At 40.3% G+C, this 23,471-nt stretch overlaps 1 protein-coding gene, 1 non-coding gene and 1 pseudogene across 2 annotated transcripts in view; 2 read left to right on the forward strand and 1 right to left on the reverse strand.

The window, feature by feature from the left end:
• Positions 1-23,471, forward strand: part of AMBRA1 (autophagy and beclin 1 regulator 1) — a 170,062-nt gene that overhangs the window by 87,942 nt on the left and 58,649 nt on the right.
• On the forward strand, positions 7,942-8,014 carry TRNAK-UUU. Its single transcript has one exon. It is a non-coding gene; the product is annotated as a tRNA-Lys (tRNA).
• On the reverse strand, positions 16,932-17,449 carry LOC119864229 (annotated as a pseudogene).

The raw sequence follows: 23,471 nt of genomic DNA on the forward strand, positions 1-23,471 counted from the left end.
TCAGTAGATATTGCTATAATCATTATTATGATTTTCATTATAAATTTTGGAGACCAGTATGAGTTAGAGCTATGACAATCTCCTCACTGATTATAACCTTACTGATCTCTCACTGCTCTTCTGTGTTCTTCCCAAATGGTGCTCTTCCTGCGTCCCAAGCAGGACTTTTTCCCTTTTTGCTGTGGTCAGTGAATTGAAAATACTGTGGACCTTTTGTTCTGTAGCACCAACAGATGGTAACCTGAGAGTCCTTGTGTTGATAATTTGATGGTCTAATGTGTCGTCTGTTGCTTGTAGTCATGTCCCTCAAGTGGGGAAGAGTAATAAAGGAATCACAAAGCTGGCATGTGACGAACTATTTTCTGTCCTCCATCAGGACTTGTGTTGATAAAATGCATATCTGCTCAGCAGACCAGGTGTTTGCTTTTGTGTAACCTTGGCAACATTGAATTCTCAAAATGTAGTTTCTGGGCCAGTAGCATCATTACCTTGGAACGTGTAATAAATGTAAATTCTTGGGCCCTACCCCAGACCACTGAATCAGAAACTCTGGTTGTAGGCTCCAGGAATTTGTGTTTTAAAAGAGTCTAGATGATCATGATATACTTAAAATTTAAGAACTCACTGAGCTAGGAACAGATGCGGAGCCAGAGGCATGGGAAGAGATGAGGTGGTAATACCAGGAACCCAAGATAATCAGTGCTGGTGAGGCCCTGCTCTATAACTCTTCTTCATCTGGAGCTGTTAATAATGGGGAAGAATGAATTCTTAATTACATACAGAGTACTCAGCTGGCATATCAGCTATTTTGATTCAATGAGCATTTATTGAACTTTTATTGTTTATATGGTACAGTATTAGGTATCCAGGTGAAAAGACATGATCTCTGCCCTCCAAAGCTTACCACCTACTAAATTGGTATCATGCTAAACACCAGACTGGAAGTATAAACAGAAAGCTGGCTGTGGGAGTTCAGTACCTTAAAGTATTTCTGTAGCAGAAAGTAGGAGGAATTGACCTATAACCTCTTTCCCAACTTCTTTTTTTCTTTTTAAAGATTTTATTTATTTATTCATGAGAGATACAGAAAGAGAGAGGCAGAGACACAGGCAGAGGGAGAAGCAGGCTCCATGCAGGGAGCCCGATGTGGGACTTGATCCCAGGACTCCAGGATCACACCCTGAGCTAAAGGCAGACACTCAACCACTGAGCCACCCCGGCATCCCTCTTCCCCGACTTCTTAACCAAGTTTCCACCTATTCCTCTTCCTTCTTCCAAAAAGAGAAATGTTAATGTCAGCATATCTGGATTGAGACCACATTGTTTACTTGTACTTTAAATTCTCTGTATTCTGGGGCTTCCCTAGACATAGAGTGATCTCAAAGTTTATTAAGTTCTTAGAAATACTAGTTATTATGACGGTGTTAACTGAAGGTGGCCTCTAATCTTATGTACTTTGTAATGTCAGAACTTTTACTTCTGTCTTCTTAGGTTATGACTGGTTTGCAACCCTCAAAACAAATGATACAGTATAGAAATCTAGGGACATCTGGGTGGCTCAGTGGTTGAGCATCTCCCTTTGGCTCAGGTTATGATCTCAGGGCCCCTGGGATGGGGTCCCAATCAGGCTCCCCAGCCTGCCTCTCCCTCTGGCTATGTCTCTGCCTTTCTCTGGTGGTCTCTCATGAATAAGTAAATAAAATCTTTAAAAAATATATATAGAAATAGATAGAAATCTAAAGAGGAGATGTAAAGAAAGAAAAAGCTAAATGTAAGGTGAGAGCCCATATTTTCTAGTAGAAGCAGTAGACAGACAGTCTCTACTTTATTGAAGATTAGAGTTCTAACACCAAAAAAAGACTTGGAACAATCCTTTTGCTGGCCCATCTACTCCATCAGTTTTACCCACATGATCAGGATAAATACTGGAAGCTAATAAACCATGCTAACCTTCCACCTCCTTCTTTTTAAAACTCTGAGCTCACATATGCTTTTCTTTTTCTTTCTCTTTTTATGAACTCAAGCAGCCTCATTTATTCCAAACTGGCTGGAAATGCCATGGAAGCTGGCAGACAGCACCTCTCACCCTCTTTACCAAAGTAGAGCCAACCTGTGGGTGTTAATTTCCTTACTTTAACAACTTCTGATCTGCAAGGCCAACTCTTCCCCAGGGTCCTTGTGCCACTCAACTAGAAGCCAAAAGCAAGCACAGATATCTTGGTATAAGCCATGATGTGGAAAGAGGCACTTGTAGGTGGGTGACCAGGGACCTTTTGGAGTGTAGAGACTCCCTGGAGGTGTTTCTTTTGGAGTTTTTACCCCAGAGCCAAATAGTTATCCTGTAACCACAGCTTTTCATTATTACAGGGCAACTGAAATCAGTCCCTTGGTTTGTCCTAAGCCCAGTTCACTGCAGCTGTATGCACCATGCAGAAGGGGCCCAGCTTCATTCCTCTTGTCTTTAGCAGTGGAACAATATTCTTTGGGAATGCCTGCCTGGAATTCCTAAAGAATATAGTCCTGATTTTTACTCTTGAGGCTTATGGCTGGTGAAGCACATATCAGGAGTATTTCTTCATATGCAGAAAATTTAACTAGGCTACAAAGGAGCAGAAGGAAAGGTGAACAGAAGGTAAAAGATCAAAGTTCCCAGTAGGAACAAGGGTATTGTTCAGGAAGGTGAGGTGTTCTTTACGCATGTGAGGAAGATATATCATTTATTTTCATAAATCTGGCTAGAAAGGTAAATTTTCGTGAGAATCTGCCATATTGCCAATGGCTGCTTTTGGTAAAAAAAAAACTTACTAGTTTTTTCAACAGCAAGATTCCACCAGTTTTTTTATTATAATATCCCTTGGACTGGTAACATAAATAAAAGGAATGACATGGAAATACCACAGTCACTCCTGCCTATTAAAGTTTTACCTGGGCAAATATGTCAGAGGCTGTGCTGGTTCTGTAGCAGCACTTAAAGTTATCTAACATTACCCTGCGCGCTGAACTGGCAAAAGGAGTGGTGAAAAGAAAGAACGTGGTAAGTCAAGCTTAGATTTGACCATGAGCTAATATTAGATCACATTTGCAAAATGTAATGGTTGTAGAATATGGTGCTTCAAATGTGGTTTAAAAACAAAAAAAATAAAAAATAAAAAAAATAAAAAATAAAAACAAACCAGAAAAACCAAGGGCAATTACTATAGACCAAGTACTGTTCTAAGCACTTCTCATATATTCACTTAATCTTCACAACATTCTAGTGATGCCTTGTTACTACTCATTTTTGCAGATGAGGAAACTGAGGCATAGAGGGATTAAGTAATTTGCCCAAGACCACAGCTAGTACTTGACAAAGTGAGAATTAGAATGCAAGCAGTCTGGCTTTAGATGGGGACTTTTCAAACAGAACCATCATGGGATGTGGGTGACTCCCTGTTGGTAGAAAAACAGACTGAAATTTAAACTCTGGCCTCACTTAAAGAGAACAAAAATAATTTGTTTGGCTCCCAAGACTGCTGCTGGGTAGGGGGCTCCGAATTCTGTTATATTCTTGTTGCAGCTCCTTTCCCCTAGAAAGGGGGCCCTGTAGAATTGCATTCCCAAACAATGAATCCTGAAGAGGTAATTACACTGTTGCCATCCCATTGGGAAGAAGGCTGGGGCGGTGATTACATTCCAAAACAAAGCTGTTCGGGTATAATTGCACTGTGCTGCTCTTATCAGTCTGGGGAAGGCAGGCCTCTGGTCTCCATCCTCATTTGTTTTTGAGATGAAATCCGAATAGCATTCAATTAATAGGCAAGACCCAGGCACAGGGAAGTCAGCCAAAAGAGCCAAAAGGACATTAACTTGCTATTGCATTTTCCTTCTACTTAAGTTTTGCAGACCTTACAGTATCAGCAGATTTGAGGGAGAGCCCATTTGAGAAAATGTGCTTGCTGCTAGGGTTGGAGACCCCAGTTTAGAGGCCGTGCCTCAAAGCTCCCATTGGCCTTTATGCAAAGGAGAGATGGTTGGGTAACAGTGAAATTTCCCTCTTCCATCAGTAGCTTTTGCTCTGTCAAAAGATGGTCCCTCCTTCAAATCTTTCTCTAAGACTTCTAGCATATATGTTTTTTCGTCATGGATCGGAAAGCTGCTCTGTTGTTCTGTTGAGATAATAAGACTGACTTTTGTTAAATTTCAGCAGTAATCTCTAGATCTGTCCTGGAAGAAGAAACACCAGTAATTTAATTGTTTTGTGTTATGATTCAGAGAGCAGAAAATGGCCGGTGGCCTCTTAGGCATGCTTGTTGAAATAGAGCAGAGAAGTGGGAAAGATGGATGTTAATGGACTGTGGGTTGCACAGACCCTTCAGAAGTGGTGTAGTGTTGGGGCGTCTGACTTGCTAAGTCAGGTGAGTCTGCGACTCTTGAGCTCAGGGCTTGTGAGTTCGAGCCCCACATTGGCTGTAGAGATTACTTTAAATCTTTAAAAAATTTAAGAAGTGGTGTAGGCTTGCATCAGTTAGCTCTTCCTGCCTCACAAACCACCCTAAGATTTTTTTTGGCTTAAACCAGCATATTATTTTCCTCAAAATTCTGTGGGTTAAGTGTGCAGTTTTTCTGATATGGGCCAACTTAGCTGCTGTTTGTGGTCAGTTGATGGCTTGGCTGGATGTATATGGTCATGATATATAGGCAGAATAATGACTTGCCAAAGATCTCCAAATCCTAGTTCCTAGAGCCTGTGAACGTGTTACTTTCTGTGACAAAAGGAACTGTGCAGATCTGATTAAAGTTACAGATTCTGAGGTAGGGGAGGAATTATCTGTATGGACCCATTCTAATCACATGAACCCTTAAAAGCAGAAGAGAAAGGGTAGTCAGAGATATACAATGATAGAAGATGGGAATGGCCTTCAGCTGCCCATCAACAAGGAAATGAGGACTTCAGTCCTGCAATTGCAAGGAACTGAATTCTGCCAGCAACTCAAATGGGCAAGGAAATAGATTATCCTGTAGAGCTTCCAGAAAGGAACAGAACTCTGCCAACACCTTGGTTTTAGCCCCATGAGACCTGTATTGGATTTCTGACCTGCAGAACTGAAAGCTAGTAAATTTATGTTAAGCCATTAAGTTTGTGGTAATTTCTAATGGAAGCCATAGAAAACTAATATACAGATGGCTTTGTGGACATTGTCTGGCAGTTGGCAGGCTGGTTAGCCTCAGCTGGGATGATTTATCTCTGTTCTCTTCGTGGGTAAGTTAACTAATGCTTCTTCACGTAGAGTCTCGGGATTCCAAAGAGAAGTAAGAGAGGTCAGGCCTCAATGTACAAGCACGTTTCAAGTCTCCAGTTATGTCACTTCTGTTGTTCCATGAGCTAAAAGCAAGTCCGGTCACCAAGCCTGGAGTCCGAGAGGTCACTCTCCAAGGGCCTGAATACAGGGAGGATTAACTCATTAAGGGCAATTACTGTAACATTGTAGCACAACTAAGCAGATTTTTGAGATCTGTGGTAGCCTGGCAGCTCACTCTAAACAAATTGCCTTTTTTTTTTTTTTTTAAGTGTCCTTACATATACTTGAAAGTTTCAGCATACCAAGGGATAGAGGTGTATCGATTTGGAATTTTAAAGAAACATCTTGGCTTAGATCATTATTTGGATTATTCAGAGACATGAATTTAGAAATTACATCCAAATAGAATGCTAGGGCAGCCCAGGTGGCTCAGTGGTTTAGCATCACCTTCGGCCCAGGGCATGATCCTGGAGACCCAGGATCGAGCCCCACGTTGGGCTTCTTGCATGGAGCCTGCTTCTCCCTCTGCCCCTCCCCCCTCTCTCACTGTCTCATGAATAAATAAATAAAATCTTTAAAAAAAATAGAATGCTAGATCCTGGTTTTCTAGACATAATGTTTCAAAAAAACTACTTTTTCTCTTTCTCTGTTTTCTGGGATGTAGCCCTCTATTTTTGTGTGCTAGAGGGTGAAAAGATGTGCAGAAGAGCTCTGTGGGTGGTTGGGCCCCTTGGGGCCACATGTATTTCTGTGTAGGAGTAAGACTGGCAGGATTAACAGTATGAGCACTTACTAAATTGGCTGTCAGTGAACCTGTACCTGTGGCATCGTTTATAATCCTTTAACAGAAGCAACTTGGAAGAAAAGTTCCTGAAAACTAAGGCAAGGGATCTTTGTGTGCCCAGTCACTGTGATATGTTGTACTATTTTATACCAACTGTTGGGAGAAACTAGAATAGTTCTCAAGCATAGGATTTAGTTTTTGACTTTATTGATGAGATTGGTAAACAAAATAAAACTGTGTTACGGGCTCCAAATGTGAATGCATAGATTGGACCTCAGGCACATAGAGGCAAATTTCATATTTATCCATGATTCTTTTAGAACTTCCTTGATGTTCTTTCAGAGCCATCTCAATGACTGGTAGGATGCAGACTCTGCTGCAGGTGAGCCCTGGATTTTGTGTTGGGCAATTTTGTAAAAATAGGATAGCTTATGTACGAGAGAGGTATATACTTACCGTTGGGAATTTTAGCTAGCTTGGATGAGAAGTTCATCATCCAGCTCAACAGGGTACCCGGTATGCTTATTAAACATCTCTTTGCCTTGCCTTAAAGCTTAGCCAAGATTCAAGAAAGGACCATGAGGCAGAAAGGGAGCTGCTACTGCAACTTGAAATGTACATGTGTGACCATGTTTGTTACTAGAAAGTGGAGAGAAGTGATGTGTTCAGCTGAGCCTGGGCTGGGGAAAATGCAGATTCCATTCCCAAAAGGAGGTGGAGCAGTGGTGTTCCTTGGAAAAGAAGAACAACACTAGGAATGGAAATGTACAGACTGTTTAAAGAGCTTATCTCTTACTGTCTGATAAGAGGCTTGAGTATGTGGTGATAAGACAGCCAGTGTCCTTCTTGGCTTCTGCTTTGCTCTTTGGGTCCCTTTCCTCTCTTACCTTTATGTTTATCTCTCATGGGTCACAGAATTTGAACTCCATTTTCTTTCAGGTAAAATGAATGCAACTAACATAAGAGGTGGTAACTGAGAGTTTATAAAGCCACAGAGTGTTTCTTGGTCTGACTATTTTTATTGATTCTGCTAAAGTGATGTGACAGGGGAAAAGTGTTGAAATGTTCTATTGCTTATTAGGTAAACGAATTAAAACTGAAAATATCAGTGCAAAGCTGAAATAAGTTTTTTCAAGTGCCCAGTTTCTCCACCCTTATGTTCTAGTTGAAGAGACTACAGGGATAGCTTAGGAACACCTGCTCTAAAGAATTTTCCAGCTATTCTGATCTTTGTCTTACCTCGGAAGAATTTTAAGGTCTTAGGGGGATAGAAGCAGCCAACACCATGGGTTAGCTTGGAAATCTTTGGATTACCTCTCTACCACTATTATCCAACCCAAGCCATCCCTAAAAATATGCCATCTAAATGAAAACAGTGAGCTTGCTCTGCTGGCAGCTTCCAGACTACACCTGTCCCCACCCCACCCATTAAACTGTGGTTCCTAAGACTCATTTATAGATTTTCTCAGTCTGCCAATTGGTACAAGTAACAGGAATTGGCCATAGAATTTGGAGATTGTAGTGGTGAAAGAAAGACCGACTGTATGTTCATTTGCCTCAGACTTCATGTATACTTTTTGTCCCTTTCTACTATTATTTCCAGATACTCTGTGTTTTAAGTTAGTTATCATAGATTTATTAGTCTTTGTTTTTAAGCACAAGTAGAGTTATCTACCTTTTCCTTTATGTTATTAGTGTCTCTCCCAAGTGGGAGAGGGGCTTTTATCAAAAAGGCTAATGCAACTTCTGGAGAGAGACTGTGTTCTTTTCTGACATTTAAAGAAACGCTGTTAGAGTTTAGAAATTCTGAAAAAAATAACTTAGTCCTGGTTTCGGGGAGGGGGGTATCCTTTATTTAAAGATGCCTGCTTTTGGAGTGCCTGTCTGGCTTAGTCAGTAGAGCATGTGACTTTTGATCTTGGGGTTGTGGGTTCAAATCCCACATTGGGCACAGACAGAGCTTGCTTTAAAAAAAAAAAAGATGCCTGCTTTCTTTGCCCTCCTTATTTCAAATGTCATAGTCTGCTATTCCACCTTCTTCATCTGGGACCTTAGTGTAAAAGTAAAAAGTAACTGGTAAGAATTACGGGATTCTTAATTTCCCTAAGCTAAGCAATGTTGGTCACAATTTGACTGTTTTACATTTTACAACTTTACATGACTCATAATTTTTGTGTGGGGAGTATAAGGGGAAACCAAGTATCAAACTGGGAATGGCCTAAGGGCCTTGTCTCTGAAGGAAAATGTGAAAAATGAATCCTTAGGCCTTTTCATTGTGGCAAATTGAATTATCCTCAGAGCTCCTCTTATATCTCCTCTTATATCTTGTCTTTCCTTCATTGGACAGTTTGCAGTGCGAGGGTGGGGGAGCTTTTTTGTGTGATTAATAAACTCAAAGAATATTATAAATGAATACAGGTGAGATTAAGGTTCAGACTACCTTCCAAAGAAATGCATGCCTCTTTGCTCCTTCTTCAAAATAGGACCTGGTTGAAGGTCCTCGAACTCTTGATTCTTTCACTTTTGGTCTCCTTTGACTTTGATCTTTTTAAATGTTGAACACTAGGAAATCTCAAGGAGTTACCTGTACTGCTTGCTTTTGAGAAACCAAAGATTTGAATTCTTTTAATCATGATTAATCCTTTGTATTCCAGATCATATCCAGTATTGAACCCTGGAGGCTGCCTGCCATCTAGGTTGACTAGGATTTTTGTTTTTGTTTTTGGTTGACTAGGATTTATAGTTAATTGGGTTACCACTATTCCACTCTCAGAAGGATCTAATGTACTTTATTATTTATTTATTTATGCTGTTGATAAGACTTTTTTTTTCATTTAACAATATATTCAGTCCACCCCCACTCATTTTCTCCTCTCCTCTTGTCCAAGCACTCAGGTTGATCCTGTGAGAACATAGCGCAGTCCTCTCCTTATATTATAGATCTGTGGAACATCTCAAGTTGAGCTTTAAAATTTCTATTTCTCAACTATATACTTTATTGCTTCTCGTCTGGCTTTCTTGACTTTTGCTTTCTTCTCATCTTTCTGCTCTAGAGACCATGTCCATCACTGTCACAGTTTCCCCCACAAGTAACAGGAAAATAATTAACTTTGTTCTGTTACAAAGCTTTACTCAAAAGATAGAATATTTATCCTATCAAAGAAATGTGTTGCAAAAATGCAAGCTATCACTTCTCTAGTTTTCCTTATGTCTCTTCACCATATCTGAAGTTCTTATCATCAAACCAGACTTCATTAGTCTCCTTTTTCTCAACAAGTTTTTTTTTTTTTTTTTTTTTTTCTTTTTCTTTTTCTTTTTTTTTGAGAGGCATAGTGTCTTTCCAGCTCTGGCTTCCTTAGATCAAGTCGGTTGTCTCTTTCTGGCTATCATAGAAGCTGTCATTCTGATGTGATACAGGAGGATATAGTCCTTACTGAGAGTGCCTTTGGCACTGTTTGTCAATTGCTTGCTTCCCTGTGATGTTACATTAAAGTTTTAATTAACCACTTAATTTGAGTTGACTTCTTAGTTGAGGAAGTTTTCTTGAAGGCAGGCTGACTTTTGTTGCATAGCCTAGCACACTGGCAGGCCACCAAGTTTAGATCAGTGTATAAAATGCACATTTGCTAAAAAAAATGTTTTTAATTTTTAAAAAAGATTTTTATTTACTTATGCATGAGAGACACACAGAGAGAGAAGCAGCGACACAGGCAGAGGGAGAAGCAGGCTCCATGCAGGGAGCCCGATGTGGGACTCGATCCCGGGACTCCAGGATCATGCCCTGGGCCAAAGGCAGGCGCTAAACCGCTGAGCCACCCAGGGATCCCCTAAAATTTTTTTAAATTGTTGATTAGGGACTGTGAGGAAGTCACATGAGTATTGTAGGGTAGGATACAAGTTGGTAGGAGTGAGAGGTAAGAGGCTGGTGTTTCCCAGAACATGTGAAAAGTTAGTCTGGTGAGTGGGTGAGTGAACAATCTGGGCTTGGGACAATAGCCTGCTCATTGATGCAGTACCGAAGTCCACTAGATAAGCACCATAAAACATTGTCTTATTATTACTGTGTTTTTATGATTGCTGATTTGAGTGTTGTTTTGAGTCTTTTAATTTCTGCCCCAAACTGTAGTACCCAGGTGTGTGTTGTAAACACAAAAAGACTTGGGAACTACTGATCTTGCATGTTGGAACCTGAACTAGAAGTTGGCAGCCTGGGTGCCATTGTCATTCTGGCTTCTTTGCTATATAATTTAAGTGAGTCATTTAGTCTCTGTCCACTTGAAAGGAGAGGATGTGGTGCTTACCTCCATGTTCCTTCCAGGGATTAAGTAGGAAAAAATGGCAAAGCACTCAGACTTCCTTTGGAAAAGATATTATTTGAAGTCAAGAGGAATAAAAGTAGATCTATGCCTTAGCACCCAGATTATTTGCAATACCTAAACTACGTAAAATACACTGGGACTGCCAACTTTGGATGTTTTGGTGACAGGAACACCTCTAATGCTAAGAGGCAGGCTCAGGTGGCTGAAAAGGATCCATCTCAGCTTAATAAAAGTTGTTGCTAAAGAACATTTGGCTTGTGCTAGGAGTCCTTGGGACATAAATACTTTCGGAGCATAACAGAGATGATGGCAGCTGCTGTAAGGAGGGAGGTTGGGCCTGTCCGCGGTTTGCACATCATCTTCTCAGGCTGAATGTAGTTCGTGACATGTCCTGACTGCCTGGCTAATTATTATTTTGACCTCTTTTCTAAGAATTTAACATCAAAGATCTTAGGCTATTTGCCACTCCTTTGTAAAAGTTAATATGGTTGTGAAATGAAACCTCAAATATTGAAATAAAAAGTTATTCCTTAACCCCTTTGAGAGATTAAAAATGCCAACATAATCTTAAGGAAATAGCTGATAAAGTAAACTTTTATAACTGAATTTATTACTAGCTTGGGGAGAGGCCATATAGCTTAATAATAAGGGCAGCTGAATTCAAATTCCCTTTCACCTCTTAACTAACTGGGTGACCAAGAGAAAGTTGTTGAACTTATCAGAGCTTAGTTTTCCTCATCCGTAGAATAGGGAAGGATTCAGTAACACCTTTCAGTAACTACCCTGTTTATTTAACTTGCCAACTCAACACTCCTTGCATTTGCCATTGCTTTTCCCTGTTGTGTAGTTCTCTATGGTACTTGACATAATTTCACATGCTCTGTGGTGAACTCATTACTGTTATGTTTCTCCTCCTCTTCCCTACTCCTCCCAGAATGTAATTTCCATGAAGGCAGGAATTTTTGTCTGCTTCGTTTATTGTCTGGCAGGAAGTAGGCACTCAATAAATATTTGTCTAATGAATAACCAAACTTCCTTTAAGGTAATTATAAAGATTTAATGAGACTCTTTTCTTGAATGAGAACTTATTGTAACCCTTGGCACATAATAAGCATTCAGAAAATGGTAGCAATTATGAAGTTTTCCTCAGAAGATAGTGTAGGTCTTAACTTACTTACTTGATTAATGTAAAAGTATTTTGCTATATGTTTTTGAAAAATGAACATAAGGGGCGCCTGGATGGTTCAGTCAGTTGGTTAAGCATCTCCCTTTGGCTCAGATCATGAACTCAGGGTCCTGGGATCAAGCCCCATATTGGGCTCCCTGATCTGTGGGGTGTCTGCTTCTGCATCTCCCTCTGCCACTCCTCTTCCTCCCCCCTTGTGCTCTCTCTGTCTCAAATAAATAAATAAAATCTTCAAAAAAAGAAGAAGAAAAACATAAATCACAGTGATCAATTATAACAGAATACAAGGTATGGGTATTAGATGACTGTAACTTTATTTTTATTTATTTAAGAGAATGAGCAGGAAAGAGAGTGCAAGCCAGGAAGAGAGGCAAAGGGAAAGGGAGAAGCAAACTCCCTGCTGAACAGGGTGTCCCAATGCAGGGAGGGCTCTAGGACCCTGGGATCATGATCTGAGCTGAAGGCAGCACCTTAACCAACTGAGCCACCCAGGTGCCCAAGATGATTATAACTTTAAAAAGTGAAATATATGTTGCTATGTCTTACTCTTAGATTTATTTTACTGTCAAGGGAACTTAGCTTCAAATTGTACTTAGGATGTATAGTGTATTTACAATATTTTTCCTGTCTTCTCATATTTGTGTACATATTTTCTTTCTCCTGCTAGGTTATTAGTTCCCTCCAGTCTAATTTGTTTTTTGTTTTTCATATTTCAAGTCCCTAGTGCTTCTGCCATAACCTATTTTGCTGTAATGCAAGGGTTATATTCCTAAGACATTCAAAGTAATAAAAAAAATCCTTTTACAAAAACAATGGTTTCATCGTGGGGAGGAAGGGGGTAGAAGCTAAAGTTTAACATACAACCAAACCTATTACCTAGGGCACTTTAAATTAAAATATATTACAGCTATATGTAGAGAAGTACAAAGCCTAAACCAACTAAATCTAACATTCGATTACATCTTCCTTTTCCTTATGAGTGATGCAGGGGCCTTCTTGGTTTTTATGACTACGAGCATACACTGCTTACTGCAGTCTTTTCACCTTTGCCACCCATTGCTTTTACAGTTCACACACCATTCCCAGAAGGCAGCACTGTTTCTCAGCCAACATTCTTTCATTCAACAAATGTCTGAGGACTTGCTATGTACTTCTCACTATCATGTGTCCTGGGGGTATAGATTCATGTTTTTCCCAAGTGAACAGATCATTCAAGGTTTGGAGTAAAATTTTGGTTCCCTAATTAATTGATGCAATTTAGGTTGTAAGAATTTGCATTTTAGTTAAGTTCTTATACGTTGAAATCCCTCAATGGATATTATTAAATTAACTAAAAGCTCACAAAACCCTTTCTCTCTTCCGTTCTAAGGTGATTTTAGAGCTGCTTCAAATTCTTGGGAGAGAAATTTGAACATATAGTTAGGCTGAGTGACACAGTTTTTTAAGATTTCCTCTTTACTTTGGTTCTACTGATCTCTCAACTTCATCTATAAGAATACGGTGATCTCTTACCTTTTTTTGTTCCATCACAGTGATTTAGCTCCTAAATTAGTGACTTTCTCCTAGTCCTCATTCATTTTTACTTCTCTCTTTTTTATTAACTGAGATACAATTCACATATAAAATTCACCCTTTCAATGTGTACACTTCAGTAGTTTTTAGTATATTCACGAAGTTGTGTGACCATCATCACTGAGTAATTCTACAGTATTTTCATCACACCAAATAGAAGCCCCATACTTATGAACAGTTGCTTCTTATTCCTCTCTCCCCACCCAGTACCTGGCAGCTACTTTCTGACTCTTTGGATTTGCCTCTCCTGAATATTTCAGATAGATGGCATCATACAATATGTGGTCTTTTGTGTATGGCTTCTTTCACTTAGCATCCTGTTTTCTGTGTTCATCCATGTGGTAGTGTGTATCAGTACTTCATTTCTTTTTGTAGCTAAATAATATTCCATTGCATGGATAAGCCACATTTACCCATTTATCAGTTGATGGGCATTTGAACAGTTTCCACTTTTTGACTTGTTATGAATAATGCTGCTATGAACATTGATGTACAAGTTTTTGTGCAGACATATGTTATCAGTTGTCTTGAGTATATACCTGGGAGTGGAATTGCTGGTTCAAATGGTAACTCTGTATTCAACTTGTTTAAGAACTACTCTCTCTTAAACAGTATTCTTTGATCACTTCTCTTTGAAAAGCTTTCCTTTCCCAGGTTCCCTTTCCTCCTGTCCACCAGCTTCATCCCATCTTTCCTGTTTGCTTTCGTCTTCTTCAGTTTTCCTACTTGTCACTTTAAAGAAAATAACTCAGACATTTTTTTTTAAAGATTTTTATCTATTTGAGAGACAGCGAGCAGGAGTGGGGGGGCAGAGAGAGAAGCAGGCTCCTCACTGAGGATGGAGGGACAGGGCAACGAGACAAAGGATCCCAGGATCCTGGGATCATGACCTGAGCCCAAGGCAGATGCTTAACCAACTGAGCTACCCAGGCACTGCAATAACTCAGACATTTTAATAAATTCTTTTCACTTTGGATGGCCCCCAGCCATCCTCTGTTTAATGTTTCAAAAACCAAACTTTCTTTTTTATAATGTTTTTCCCCTCCCTGTTTTTGCTAATGCCACCAACATTCTTCTTGACCCTGAGTTTTTATGGATTCTTACTTCTCTCCAGCTCTGCCATCTTCTGTTCTCCTGCTGTGTTCAGATGGTTCATCCCTGATAGAATCTCTCACTGTTCCTTTCTTTCTCCTCTCACTGTTCTAACCCTGTTTCTGTTAACTGGTGGTGCCCTGCCTCTTGTTGTCCCACCTCTGAAATACTTCGCCAGAGTACACTTCATAAAATGTGATCAGACTTCTGGTAAACATTAAGGAATGAACACCTGTGTTTATCCCCACCCTCTCCTAAATCCCCTCTAAAATGACAGTGAAGGAATTAAAAATACATGCTCATTGTAGAGAGAAAGGGAAAGAGATGAGTTGTGAGTGACAAGAAAGAGCCTTTCTCCCGCAGAAGAAACAAAACTGTATGTGAAAGAAATACAAGCTTACTATACTATTCCTGCATGCTGTGAATATTTATATAGTCTTAGTACTGTAAATAATTAATGTTATTTAACCTAAAAATGTGTTAAAGCTATTTTGGAAGGATGGGGGAGGAAAGAGGGTGGAAGAAATCATCTCCCATCATAGGAAGCCAGTAGATAATAGCCAAAATGGAAAATTTAGTGACAGTAGAAATATGACAGTTAATTATCAGAAGAAAATCAGCTAAAAGATTTGAGAAGTAATTGCTTCTAGAGAGCAGAAATCAGGGAGAGGATGGGGCAAGAGGCTGCTTATATGACTTTATTAGTCTTGTAATACTCTTTAACTGTTAAAATTATGTGTATGTAGTGCTTTGATAAAAATTAAAATTTAAAAGCTATCTACTTTGTAATTCCTTTACACAGAAATTTCAAAGGATTTCTATTTCCTGCTGCACAGATGACAAATTCATTGTCTTTTTTCAGCCTGAGTTTTATATTCTTTCTATGAGCCTTTGCTTCCACTGAACTGATAATAGCCCTTGAATCCTGACTTGCCTTGAGCAGTAGCCTCTTTCTACCCTGAGCCCTTCTTCTTCTCCTCTCCTAATTTCCAGATCCTATTACTCTTTCCTTTAAGCCCAGCTCCTATTTCCACTGTAAATTTTCCAAATCTCCCCTCCCCAAGCCCACTGACCCCTCCTATACGGCTGTCTTATCTCTCCAAATAGATTATAGGCTCCAAGCAAGGAAAAAGGACATCTTATTACCATTTTATATACCTCTTCCACAGTGCTATGTGTGATAGATATCTGTTTAATATTCAGTCCTCACTTAGCCATCAAAAACTTTCTGTTTTGAGATCACTGTTCTTTATTCTGGGCATGTCTCAAGACTCTGTACTTTGGTCTAAAAAATCTCTCTATCTTTGTCAGCCTTAGTGAGGTTGAAGGCCAAGGCTTTATCTCTTTGCCAGTGATACTGTCGTTGATAGGCAGTGTGCTAGTCGTTTTATAGAACATTACATAGACAATCCCTAATCTCCCAAACCCTGTGGATTTTTAAGCATTTCAGAAGTTTTGTATTATTTGAGAGAAATGCTAATTTATTACTACCATCACCACTTCAGGGATTTATGAACCTTCTCCCTTTATACTCCCTTGCCTTATGATCCCCTGCACTGCAAAGAACTGAGAAAAACAGAAAATAAAGCCCTCTGCAATTTCTGCATTCTCTTGGCACTTGAAGAACAACCACCTGGCTTTACCTGTGCCCTAGAAAGACTTCATCGGTGATATGTTCTCTTCCACTGAACTGGAGCTCCAGTGTGACCTGAAACATTTAAGTCACTATTTTTTAACCCTGCAGAGGTCGGTGAACTCTGTAAGAATGTATGTTAAAACGCTTGGACTCTCCTCTCAGACTAAAAGGTATACATGTAGCTGTATTAAAGTGTACCCAGGATTTTGGTTTTATTCAGGTATGATAAAGCCAACATATGATGAGAACATTGCCATTAAAAAAAAAGATAGTCTGTTACCTAAAATTCCCAGAGTAAAGGAACACACCATACTCTGCAGGGCCATGTGGGGAAGTATTGCGGTCAGGCAGAAGGAGGTGCAGGGAAAGCGTGAGCTAGAGCCCTTCTTGGGGTTTTCAGAAGGAATGGGTGAGGCAGAGTTGATATGCTGAGTAAATTTAGGATTAGATAGCCTGAATAATTTTGTCGGGCTCTGGGCTGTGAGGTTGTCCCTGGTTGTCCATACCTAGCCCTGGGGTGATTTAGGGCAGAGGAAATAGCCGTTTGCTGTGTGAGTTTGATAAAGAAAGTGGTTGTCTGTATGGACTCTGTTGGTTTGCATGCTTGCAGGCAAGTTGTTTGCTATCTCTAGGAATTAGCTGGCCCAGGGAGGGGCAGTCCCTCAGCAGGCAAAGCAACCAGGATGTCAGAACACCATAAAATACAGAAAATAGAATACACAACTAATATAATATTGTACACACACAGTTTTATTTGCTATTTCAGTGGGTTTTTGACCTCCTGAAGCCCCATCTGTAGACCCCAGGTTTAAACTTCACCTCGGGCTCTACGGGCTCCGCGTCTTTGAATACAGTATTTGAGGTTAGTTTTCCTCTTCATAGGAAGGTCCATAGTTAATTATCCAGAGAGAATGTAGCAACTGTTCAATTTTTTTATGGTAAAGTGTTTCTTTCTGCTTTTTTTTTCTTATTGATACAGTATTTATTTGTCTTCCCTCCGTCAAACCCTAGCCAATCATTTTCCCCAGGCTACCTGGGGAGGTACAGGAAAAGGAACATACAGAGCAGACAAGACATGGGAGAAAGAACCTATGGGAGGTGGAGATGACTCCTTCACATGGCAAAGAGGATGAGAAAGGCCACCATCAGGCAAAAGAGCCCCATGGCCTCCGAGAGGGCAAAGCCCAGAATGGTGTAGGAGAAGAGCTATTGCTTCAGAGAGGGATTCCTGGCATAACCAATGATGAGGCTCCCAAACACAGTCCCAATTCCAGCCCCAGAGCCAGCCACCCCTAGAGTGGCAGCCCCTGCCCCAATGAACTTGGCTGCTATGTCAATGTCCCTTGAAATGGCGCTGGTTTGGAAGCTGCAGCTAGGAATAAGTGAGGTCAGGGGATGTGGGGCTGCCAAGCTGCGGATGCTCTTATCTGTCAGTGTCTCCGGTGGTTTTAGCACCACTGCAGACAAGGATCGGCTCAACAGCTGAGAGGTGCTCCAGACCAAGAAGGGGGTGGAGATGAACTTTGCACAGGCGTACATTTTCAGGGGATGAGGAGCTGTAGCAGGAGAGCTGCTCCCAGTGCAGAGACGACCGAGAGTCCTTCTGCTTTCTTTTGACTTTTATACTGGGAGCTTATTTGTGGGTATTTTGTGCCAAGAGGGATAAGCCTGCATCCCTAATTGCTGCATCAAGTCTGTGCTCACAGGGCGTCCTGATGACATTTTAAATACATGGAAATTTTTGAATGCATGAAAACATCTAGTGCTGATTCTCTGCTGCATTTTTGCTCTGGCACCTGCTCCTCTCTTCTTGGAATTTATCTCATTGCCTAATTCTGTACATTGTCTCCAAACCTTTCATTAAGCATTGTTGGAAATTTTGCTTTTTAACCTCAGCATCCCTGCTTATCTTTTGAACAAAAACAGAACCATCTCTGACTACCAGGCATTTCCTCGAGTGAAAAGCTCCCCATCTCGCCTTTTCTGACTTTTCAGAGCATGAAATGGTTGTGCTAATCCTGTTGGCCTTAAGGCAAGAGCCTTGCAGAGTCAGACAAAGAGGACTGCCTGCTCCCAGCTTGGATCTGCCAGAGTCCGGATGCAGAAACTTTTTTATATTATACTGACTTGCAGTCAAAAATATGCCCACCCCTGCTTTGTTTTGGCTGCAGTTATGAAGGAAGTAAATTCTTGGGAGTGTTTCCTCTGCATGTAACCATCAATTTCTTTGTGCCCTGACTACTGTACTACGTAGGTTTTCAGAGGTTGGGTGCTTTCCTAGAGTTTTAGCAAACAAAAAAGGGGTTTCAGGAAGTGTCCTAATGGTTGAGTGGATATTTCTCAAGGCAAAGGTACTTTGGCTCTAAGTGAACAAATTGGGTTGCACCTACGTCCTTTGTGCAAGATGCTCTGTAGGACACGAGGACAGAGAGGTGCTTACATCTCTCAGAGGGATTTACAATAAGCCTTACTGCTAAGGGACTAACAACCTAGTAGTGAGAGTCACACTTGTTCAAGTGGTCATCAGCATCTGTATTTAATGTGGAGTTACTGTATATCTTCTGTGGCAGAGCATCAAGATACCTCATCCAAGGATGAGAAAATTTTATGTGTCCTTCCGTCAGAAGAATCCATTTACAGTGTACTGTGGGGATTCAGGTTCAGGGAAAGTTTAGAGTAGATACAGAACAACTATGGTTGGTGTATAGATTTTGAGTTGAACCTCTGGTGGACTGAATTTTATACATATCCTCAAATAGAATGAATAATGGCAGGGAGTCCAGCTTGGGCAGGAGGACATGGGGTAAGCAGAAGGAATAGGTGGAGTAAGAAAGATAAGCAGACTGCTTAGGGCTTCCAAAGAGACAATCATATCAGGTTAGTGAGATCAGAAAAGACTTCAGAAAAAAAGAATTAAGAGAGTACTTGAGTAGGGCTAGGGGATCAGGGGATTTTAGTACACATTTATTAGAAGAGAGGGGAAGGAATTCTGCTTAGTAGGAACAATGTGAGTCTTGAATAGAAAACCAAGGCATCTTGCTCTGTTTAGGCAACGAGGAGCCATTAAAGTTTTTTGAATAGATGAGTGACACAATCACAACTCTGCTTTTAAGAATAATCTGGCATTGAAAGATGGATTGAGGGATCCCTGGGTGGCGCAGTGGTTTGGCGCCTGCCTTTGGCCCAGGGCGCGATCCTGGAGACCCGGGATCGAATCCCACGTCAGGCTCCCGGTGCATGGAGCCTGCTTCTCCCTCTGCCTGTGTCTCTGCCCCTCTCTCTCTCTCTCTCTCTCTCTCTCTCTCTCTCTCTCTCTGTGACTATCCTAAATAAATAAATAAAATATTTAAAAAAAAAAAAAAAAAAAAAGAAAGATGGATTGGGGCAAGAAGAGTAGAAGGGAAGATAGATGATTTTGTAAGGGACAAGGGCCCATCACTTGGTGTTAACTACAAAATTATTTCACGATGTTACTCTTACCCTAAGGGGCTTATAGAGAAGTTGGCAGCTTATTATGCATTCTTTATGATGACCAGCAACAGTCTTGAAAAACCGTGTGTACTACCATGCTCACTGGTTTGCAGGCATCCCTGAAGTGTTACGGCAGGTCCACTGTCCCCTGAGAAATCCATATAAGCAGTTCTGGCAGAAAAGACAAGACTAAAACATATCTTAATCTTCTTCTGCTTTCCTTTGTGTAATATCTCTTTTTAAAACTAAAAATTTGCCACAGGCACCTTTCAGAAATTTATCTAACCTGGCATTAAAGTATACATTTCTTGTCTTCAAGGTAAGATGTTAGAAGGCATCAAGATAGTATCTAAGAGAAAAGCTTGGGGCTGGGCATCTGTTTGTACTTTTCATTGATGCAAGCAGACTGTTCCTAGTATGCCTGTGGCTTTAGAGTCTCTGCTTTGGTGGGGTACAAAGTTTGTGTGACCATCTGCCATTCATAGCCACCTGTTAGATTGTTTCACCAGTGCAGTAGTTCAGGCTGTACATGTTAGAAACCTGATTCATCAAGACTCAGTACAAGTTTCTATGGGCAAAAATCTTTACTAAATCTTTACTTAAATCAGGAATTCTAAGTAAATGAAATGTGGCCATCTCTACCCACCTTTGGAATTTTGTGGGCTCCATATCCCAAACTATTTCACTTTAGCCAATTACTGCCTTGCCCATACCTTGTTGGATAAGGTTTAAGAATGTGGGAAAGCATTTAGAGGTCTTTCTTTTGTGTCCCCATCCCAGTTGCTTGCTTGCTTGTTTACTTCCTCCCTTCCTATCCCCTTTATCCCTCCCTTCAATCCTGAGACATTTTAACAATACAGAAAGGCATAAAATATACAGGCATGTATATATATATATATATATATATACACACACACACACATACACATCAAGCATTTGTCTACCCCCAGCCGAGATTTAAGCGTTGTTAACCAGTTTGCCCTATTTGCCGCAGTTTTTCAAAATAAAATCATTGCAGTTGAAGTTCCCTTTGACTTCCCTAATTATATTTCCTGTTCTACAGAGTCAGCTCCTATCATGAATTTGGTTTATATAATTGCAGTCCATCTTTTATAATTTTTTTTTTAAGATTTGATTTATTTATTTGAGAGAGTGAATACAGGGGTGGGGAGGGGCAGAGGGAGAGGAGAGTCTCAAGTGGACTCTGCACTGAACATGGAGTGTAGCTCAGGGCTTGACCTCACCACTCTGAGATCATGACCTGGACTGAAACCAAAAGTTAGAGACCCAATGCGCCACCCAGGCACCCCTATAATTTAATATATTCATAAAATATCATTGTTTTGTGAGGTTTTTAAAAGATGTTTTTTATTTAGAGTGAGAGGGTGCAAGCAGGGGGATAGGGAAGGGACAGAGGGGGAGGGAAAGCACTTGGAGCAGACTCCAGGCCAAGCTAGGAGCCTGACACAGGGCTCAGTCCAAGGACCGTGAGTTAGTGACCCAAGCTGAAATCAAGAGTCCAAGGTTTAACCACTGAGCCACCTAGGCACCCCTGTTTTGTGTTTGAAGAGTTGTATTTATATAAAGGGTATCATACCACGTGTATCATTTTACAACTTTTGAAATTTGTCATGTTTTTAATCAATCCACATTGACACAGTTTAATTTGATTTATTCCTTTTAATTGTTACATAGTATTCTAATATTCACATACACACATTTTCTGTCTATTCCCTTACTGACAAACATTAAGTTTTCTAGATTTTTACTATTATGGCATGCCTCAGACTTCTTTTTTTGACATATCTCCTTGTGTATATATGTAGCATTTTCTCTAAGATATTTACTCCAGGGATGGAATTGTGCTGGCTCCTTTTTTAGTCACATAGCACAGATTATTTGGCTAACAAGACATCACTTCTCAGATGTATGAAGAGCATCTCAGGGCACCATTCTGATGGGCTCTCAGTGAAAATGGAAAACTTGGAGTTTGTGAATTTTATTGCAAACCCAGGACCAAGGAATATTTTCTTAAGTCCTTCAACTAGTTAGCTTCATGGAACAAATAAATGTATGTATTAAATAAATACTGGAGTTATTAAATAGCAAAATGTGTAACTTTTTAGTAGATCATTATAAAGGGTAACTCATCACTCTACCTGCCCTTTTACAATCCATAAAATAATACAGGTTCATTGTAAATAATTCAGATACTATCAAAATATGCACGGTAAATAAACGTCTCTTCATCTTATTCCTGGTTGGTTTGGAATGTGTCTTTCTAAATTTTTTTCCATGCACAATCAATACATATGTGTACTTACTCATCTATATAGTTTTCTCCATTTTATTTTTTAATGGAGGTGATATTATATAGAACAATAGATCAAGGACAGCTTTCTGTGTCAGTATGTGTAAGTTCTTTTTAATGACTCTATAGTGTTCCATAGTGTGATTAAAAATCTAACTGTTCTCCTCTTCCTCCTCCTCTTCTTCTTTTCTTCTTTTCTTCTTCATTTATTTATTTGAGAGAAAGAGCGCATGAGCAGGGGGGAGGGAAAGAAGGAAAAGCAAACTCCCCGCTAAGCAGGGAGCTCCGACTCGAGGCTTAATCCCAGGATCCCAAGACCATGACCTTAGCAGAAGGCAGATGCTTAACCATCTTAGCCACCTAGATGCCCCTAACAGTTCTCTTCTTGATGGATGGTTAGGTTTATTTACAATTAGAGATAAGCTCCTTTTGCAAATTGCGGTTGCTTAGTCCCATGGATGTATATACTGGACTACAAATTCCCTTCACATATGGTTTGGTTCTTTATAATTCAGTCTGTCTCCATAATAATTATAAGCAGTAAAGACTGACTAGTCTTTACAAGTGACATTTTCTCACGTTTAGAAGGAACAGCTTATAAGTCTGGCAATGGCATTCCTTGCAGTTCCCATCAGTATTCCTTACCCTTGTATATTTTGTGTCTGCTATATGATATTCTAAGTCCCAAGACTGTACGGTATTTAAAATGTAACTCAGGGAGCACCTGGGTGGCTCAGCGGTTAAGCGTCTACCTTTGGCTCAGGTCATGATCCGGGGGTCCTGGGATCGAGTTCTGCATCAGGCTCCCCTCAGGGAGCCTACTCCCTCTGCCTATCTCTCTCTCTCTCTCTCTCTCTCTCTGTCTCTCTCATGAATAAATAAATAAGATCTTTAAAAAAATGTAAGTCAAAAAGATTGACCCCTTCTGTCATCTTAAAAAGGAAGCAAGGGCACCTGAGTGGCTCAGTTGGTTAAGCATCTGACTCTTAGTTTCATCTCAGGTCATGATCTCAGGGTCATGTGTCGGACTCTGTGCTGGGCATACAGCTTGCTTAAGATTCTCTCTCTCCCTCTCCCTCTGCACATCCCTAAAAAGACAAAAAGAGAAAGAGGGGGAAAGACCATGTAGTACCAACTGAAAATTGATGGCTAAGTATACACAGAGTTATATAAACACTTGAATTCAAAGCAAACTTTATGTACTTATAGCCAGATAATATAAAAGGTGACAAATGTTTTGTGTTATGAAAATGACGGGCAGCCCGGGTGGCTCAGTGGTTTGGTGCCACCTTCGGCCTAGGGCATGATCCCGGAGACCCAGGATCAAGTCCCACGTCAGGCTTCCTTTGTGGGGCCTGCTTCTCCCTCTGCCTGTGTGTGTGTGTCTTTCTCTCTATCTCTCTTTCTCTCATGAATAAATAAATAAAATCTTAAAAAAAAAAAAAAGAAATGGTTAATGTTGTGTGGGCAGAGATTTCTTTATAATTCAGAAAAGCTTTCAGGAGGAGATAAGATTTTATTGAGGTTTACAGATTAGAAAGGCTGATCTGGATTGTTGTTTAGATTCCAGGTACATTCTTTTAGCTGTGTCTCAATATGGGGTTCATTAATAATGCTTTTCCACTTTGTGCCTGGTATTATTGTCTGAACAGTGGATTTTAATTAGAAACTATTTCAAATTCGCTATCTTCATGTGACAAGTGTTGATCTCCTAGGATCCCACAGCATATGCATGACTCTGGGGACTACTCAAGCTTCTTGAGTAGTTTGTGGTTTGAAACAGACCCAGTCACCACGCTTTCTCCCATTTATTTTTGCTCC

The sequence above is a fragment of the Canis lupus genome, chromosome 18 (assembly GCF_011100685.1).
Source record: "Canis lupus familiaris isolate Mischka breed German Shepherd chromosome 18, alternate assembly UU_Cfam_GSD_1.0, whole genome shotgun sequence".
Classification (NCBI taxonomy): domain Eukaryota; kingdom Metazoa; phylum Chordata; class Mammalia; order Carnivora; family Canidae; genus Canis; species Canis lupus.